Source organism: Triticum dicoccoides, chromosome 4A (assembly GCF_002162155.2).
Source record: "Triticum dicoccoides isolate Atlit2015 ecotype Zavitan chromosome 4A, WEW_v2.0, whole genome shotgun sequence".
NCBI classification, from domain to species: Eukaryota; Viridiplantae; Streptophyta; class Magnoliopsida; order Poales; family Poaceae; genus Triticum; species Triticum dicoccoides.
In genome coordinates this window covers 665,911,274-665,918,083 of record NC_041386.1, presented here as the reverse complement: position 1 = coordinate 665,918,083, position 6,810 = coordinate 665,911,274, and positions in this window count along the sequence as shown.

Below are 6,810 nucleotides of genomic sequence, written 5' to 3'. Positions count from 1 at the left end.
TTGGCCCTAGTGGAGAAGAGGAGGGGCGGCCAGGGCTGGCCGCGCGCCTCCTCCCCCTCTAGTCCGAATTGGACAAGGAGGGGGGGGGGGCGCCCCCCTTTCCTTCCTCTTCCTCTCTCCCTTCCTTCCCCTCTCGTACTCCAACAAGGAAAGGAGGAGTCCTACTCCCGGTGGGAGTAGGACTCCCCCCCCTTGGCGCGCCCTCCTCCTGCCTGGCCGCCTTCCCTCTTGCTTCTTTATATACGGGGGCGGGTGGGCACCTCTAGACACAACAATTGATCATTGATCTCTTCACCGTGTGCGGTGCCCCCCTCCATCATATTCCACCTCGGTAATATCGTAGCGGTGCTTAGGCAAAGCCCTGCGTCGGTAGCATCATCAACACCGTCATCACACCATCGTGCTGACGGAACTCTCCCGCAAAGTTCTGCTGGATCGGAGTTCGTGGGACGTCATCGAGCTGAACGTGTGCTGAACTCGGAGGTGCCGTACGTTCGATACTTGATCGGTCGGATCATGAAGACGTACAACTACATCAACCGTGTTGTGTTAACGCTTCCGCTTTCGGTCTACGAGGGTACATGCACAACACTCTCCCCTCTCGTTGCTATGCATCACCATGATCTTGCGTGTGCGTAGGAATATTTTTGAAATTAGTACGTTCCCCAATAGTGGTATCAGAGCCAGGTTTATGCGTAGATGTTATATGCACGAGTAGAACACAATTGAGTTGTGGGCGATACAAGTCATACTGCTTACCAGCATGTCATACTTTGGTTCGGCGGTATTGTTGGATGAAGCGGTCTGGACCGACATTACGCGTACGCTTACGCGAGACTGGTTCTACCTACGTGCTTCGCACACAGGTGGCTGGCGGGTGTCAGTTTCTCCAATTTTAGTTGAATTGAGTGTGGCTACGCCCGGTCCTTGAGAAGGTTAAAACAACACTAACTTGACAAAATATCGTTGTGGTTTTGATGTGTAGGTAAGAAAGGTTCTTGCTCAGCCTGTAGCAGCCACGTAAAACTTGCAACAAGAAAGTAGATGACGTCTAACTTTTTTTTGCAGGGCATGTTGTGATGTGATATGGTCAAGACATGATGCTAAATTTTATTGAATGAGATGATCATGTTTTGTAACAAAGTTATCGGCAACTGGCAGGAGCCATATGGTTGTCGCTTTATTGTATGCAATGCAATCGCCCTGTAATTGCTTTACTTTATCACTAAGCGGTAGCAATAGTCGTAGAAGCAATAGTTGGCGAGGCAACAACGATGCTACGATGGAGATCAAGGTGTCGCGCCGGTGACGATGGTGATCATAAAGGTGCTTCAGAGATGGAGATCACAAGCACAAGATGATGATGGCCATATCATATCACTTATATTGATTGAATGCGATGTTTATCCTTTATGCATCTTATTTTGCTTGATTGACGGTAGCATTATAAGATGACCTCTCACTAAATTTCAAGGTATAAGTGTTCTCCCTATGTATGCACCGTTGCGAAAGTTCTTCGTGCTGAGAGACCATGTGATGATCGGGTGTGATAAGGTCTACGTTCAAATACAACGGGTGTAAGACAGTTTTACACACGCAGAATACTCAGGTTAAACTTGACGAGCCTAGCATATACAGATATGGCCTCGGAACACTGAGGCCGAAATGTCGAGCGTGAATCATATAGTAGATATGATCAACATAGTGATATTCACCATTGAAAACTACTCCATCTCACGTGATGATCGGACATGGTTCAGTTGATTTGGATCACGTGATCACTTAGATGCTTAGAGGGATGTCTATCTAAGTGGGAGTTCTTAAGTAATATGATTAATTGAACTTTAATTTATCATGAACTTAGTACCTGATAGTTTTTTTTGCTTGTCTAGGTTATTGTAGATAGATGGCCCGTGTTGTTCCGTTGAATTTTAATGCGTTCCTTGAGAAAGCTAAGTTGAAAAATGATGGTAGCAATTACATGGACTGGGTCCGTAACTTGAGGATTATCCCCATTGCTGCACAGAAGAATTACGTCCTGGAAGCACCACTGGGTGCCAGGCCTGCTGCAGATGCAAATGATGACGTTAAGAATGTCTGGCAGAGAAAAGCTGATGACTACTGGATAGTTCAGTGTGCCATGCTTTACGGCTTAGAACCGGGACTTCAACGATGTTTTGAGCGTCATGGAGCATATGAGATGTTCCAGGAGTTGAAGTTAATATTTCAAGCAAATGCCCAGATTGAGAGATATGAAGTCTCCAATAAATTATATAGCTGCAAGATGGAGGAGAATAGTTCTATCAGTGAACATATACTCAAAATGTCTTGGTATAATAATCACTCTATTCAATTGGGAGTTAATCTTCCTAATGATAGTGTCATTGACAGAATTTTTCAATCACTGCCACCAAGCTACAAGAGCTTCGTGATGAACTATAATATGCAAGGGATGAACAAGACTATTCCCGAGCTCTTCGCGATGCTAAAAGCTAGAGAGGCGGAAATCAAGAAGGAGCATCAAGTGTTGATGGTCAACAAGACCACCAGTTTCAAGGAAAAGGGTAAAGGAAAGAAGAAGGGGAACTTCAAGAAGAACGGCAAGCAAGTTGCCGCTCAGGAGAAAAAACCCAAGTCTGGACCTAAGCCCGAGACTGAGTGCTTCTACTACAAAGGAACTGGTCACTGGAAGCGGAACTGCCCCAAGTATTTGGTGGACAAGAAGGATGGCAAGGTGAACAAAGGTATATGTGATATACATGTTATTGATGTGTACCTTACTAATGCTCGTAGTAGCACCTGGGTATTTGATACTGGTTCTGTTGCTAATATTTGCAACTCGAAACAGGGACTACAGATTAAGCGAAGATTGGCTAAGGACGAGGTGACGATGCACGTGGGAAATGGTTCCAAAGTCGATGTGATCGCGGTCGGCACGCTACCTCTACATCTATCTTCGGGATTAGTTTTAGACCTGAATAATTGTTATTTGGTGCCAGCGTTAAGCATGAACATTATATCTGGATCTTGTTTGATGTGAGACGGTTATTCATTTAAATCATAGAATAATGGTTGTTCTATTTATATGAGTAATATCTTTTATGGTCATGCACCCTTGAAGAGTGGTCTATTTTTGTTGAATCTCGATTGTAGTGATACACATATTCATAATGTTGAAGCCAAAAGATGCAGAGTTGATAATGATAGTGCAACTTATTTGTGGCACTGTTGTTTCGGTCATATTGGTGTAAAGCGCATGAAGAAACTCCATACTGATGGACTTTTGGAATCACTTGATTATGAATCACTTGGTACTTGCGAACTATGCCTCATGAGCAAGATGACTAAAATGTCGTTCTTCGGAACTATGAAGCGAGCAAAAGATTTTTTGGAAATCATACATACGGATGTATGTGGTCCAATGAATATTGAGGCTCGCGGCGGGTATCGTTATTTTCTCACCTTCACTGATGATTTGAGCAGATATGGGTATATCTACTTAATGAAACATAAGTCTGAAACATTTGAGAAGTTCAAAGAATTTCAGAGTGAAGTGGAAAATCATCGTAACAAGAAATTAAAGTTTCTATGATTTGATCGTGGAGGAGAATATTTTAGTTAGGAGTTTGGTCTGCATTTGAAACAATGCGGAATAGTTTCCCAACTCACGCCACCCGGAACACCACAATGTAATGGTTTGTCTGAACGTCGTAATCATACTTTACTAGATATGGTGCGATCAATGATGTCTCTTACTGATTTACCGCTATCGTTTTGGGGTTATGCTTTAGAGAAGGCTGCATTCACCTTAAATAGGGTACCATCAAAATCCGTTGAAATGACGCCTTATGAACTGTGGTTTTGGCAAGAACCAAAGTTATCGTTTCTTAAAGTTTGGGGCTGCGATGCTTATGTGAAAAAACTTCAACCTGATAAGCTCGAACCCAAATCGTAGAAATGTGTTTTCATAGGATACCCAAAGGAGACTATTGGATACACCTTCTATCACATATTCGAAGGCAAGACTTTTGTTGCTAAATTTGGATCCTTTTTAGAGAAGGAGTTTCTCTCGAAAGAAGTGAGTGGGAGGAAAGTAGAACTTGATGAGGTTACTGTACCTGCTCCCTTATTGGAAAGTAGTTCATCACGGAAACCGGTTGCTGTGACGCCTACACCAATTAGTGAGGAAGTTAATGTTATTGATCATGCAACTTAAAATCAAGTTACTGCCAAACCTCGTAGGTCAACTAGGGTAAGATCCGCATCAGAGTGGTACGGTAATCCTATTCTGGAGGTCATGTTACTTGACCATGGCGAACCTACAAACTATGAGGAAGCGATGATGAGCCCAGATTCCGCAAAATGGCTTGAGGCCATGAAATCTGAGATGGGATCCATGTATGAGAACAAAGTATGGACTTGGGTTGACTTGCCCGATGATCGGCAGGCCATCGAAAATAAATGGATCTTCAAGAAGAAGACTAACGCTGATGGTAATGTTACTATCTACAGAGCTCGACTTGTTGCGAACGGTTTTCGACAAGGTCAAGGGATTCACTACGATGAGACTTTCTCACCCATAGCGGTGCTTAAGTCTGTCCGAATCATGTTAGCAATTGCTGCATTTTATGATTATGAAATTTGGCAAATGGATGTCAAAACTAAATTCCTGAATGGAATTATGGAAGAAGAGTTGTATATGATGCAACCAGAAGGTTTTGTCGATCCGAAAGGTGCTAACAAAGTGTGCAAGCTCCAGCAATCTATTTATGGACTGGTGCAAGCCTCTCGGAGTTGGAATAAACGTTTTGATAGTGTGATCAAAGCATATGGTTTTATATAGACTTTTGGAGAAGCCTGTATTTACAAGAAAGTGAGTGGGAGCTCTATAGCATTTCTAATATTATATGTAGACGACATATTGTTGATTGGAAATGATATAGAATTTCTGGATAGTATAAAAGGATACTTGAATAAAAAAATTCAATGAAAGACCTTGGTGAAGTTGCTTATATATTGGGCATCAAGATCTATAGAGATAGATCAAGAAGCTTAATTGGACTTTCACAAAGCACATACCTTGATTAAGTTTTGAAAAAGTTTAAAATGGATCAAGCAAAGAACGGGTTCTTGTCTGTATTACAAGGTGTGAAGTTGAGTCAGACTCAATGCCCGACCACTACAGAAGATAGAGAGAAAATAAAAGATGTTCCCTATGCTTCAGCCATAGGCTCTATCATGTATGCAATGCCGTGTACCAGACCTGATGTGTGCCTTGCTATTAGTTTAGCAAGGAGGTACCGAAGTAATTCAGGAGTGGATCACTGGACATCGGTCAAGAATATCCTGAAATACTTGAAAAGGACTAAGGATATGTTTCTCGTTTATGGAGGTGACAAAGAGCTAGTCGTCAATGGTGGAAGAAGTCGAGGACGATCCAGTCCGGCCTCCTCCCGGTGGCGACGGCGTCCGTGAGAAAAGCCGCAAGCGGGGCCGCGAGCCCGTCCATGGCCTTCTTGAGCAGGTCGATCTTGTCGGGCGGCACGTCGGTCGTTGACTCGGCGCCCTCCAGCAGCCCCTCCACGACCGGCAGCTGTAGCAGCATGAAGAGGAGGCGGGCTAACAGGTGCGCCGGCATCGGCGGGAGCCTCGCGAGGTTCCGTGGCGTGGACACGAAGGTGACGGTGTTGCCCCTCTCCGCCAGGCGCTTTGAGAGCTCAAGAAAAGGGATCATGTGCCCGAACGCTAGCCACGGGAACACCACCACCTCCAGCCCGGCTTCCGCACCACCGGCAGCAGCATCCATCGTCGCCGTGCTTGTCACTGGATGCAACGAGCCGGCGCAGCAGATCGAGCTAGAGTGAGATAAAATGAAGCGGTCGTGCCAGTGAGAGCAGACCACTAACCCAATTAACTAGCATCCATGGTGGGCGTGAGGGCTTTTACTTTTTTGGATGATGGCGGGTGGGTGCTGAGCTACACCATGACGAAACATCCAGATCATGACAGGCATGTGCTACCGATGCGATGACATGCATGGGGCCTTGCAGAGCACAACACAGCTTGCACTCGAAATTGACATCGACGTGGTCCGAATCATGCGAGAAGATTTTCTAGCGGAACAGATTGTTGAGTATATATATTTGTGTTGCATGTATTTTGTATTGTGATCCACCTTTTAGTTGTGTATAGTTAAGGTTGAGGCTTACATGTACTTAGATACGTGCACCGGCACTCTATCAATACAACGATTATTGTATTGGCAAACCATCTCTCTACATGGTATCATCTTGCAGGTCCTGATCTAGCACCAGCCGCCGCCGCTGCCACGCCGCCGCTGCTGCCGCGCCTCCTCGCGCGCCGCCGCACCCACTGCCGCTTCCCACCACTACAGCACCCCGCAGCCGTCCGTCCTACTCCGACGCTGCCACCGCCCCGTGTCGCCGCGCCACTTCCGCTCCAAGCCGCCGCCGCTTCCCGCCATCACCGCACTCGCCGTCGCCGCATCCTCCTCTGACGCCGCCGCCGTGCCGCTGATCTGCTGCCGCCGCCGCGTGTCTCCTGCCGCGTCGCCGCTGCCCCATCGCGCCGCCTTCCTACTAGGTCGAGCCGCCGCCATACCCTCCCGTGTGCCGCCGCCGCCCCCTTCCTCTTCCCACCGCCACTTCCGCCTTTCTTACCGCAGCCGCCGCACGTCCTAGCCGTTGCAACCTCCTGCCGCCGCTACCTTCCACCTCGCCGCCTTCCATGGAATCTCCGGGCTCCTTCACCACCCATGGTGGCCCCGCTCCACCGGTCGCGCCAACCCAT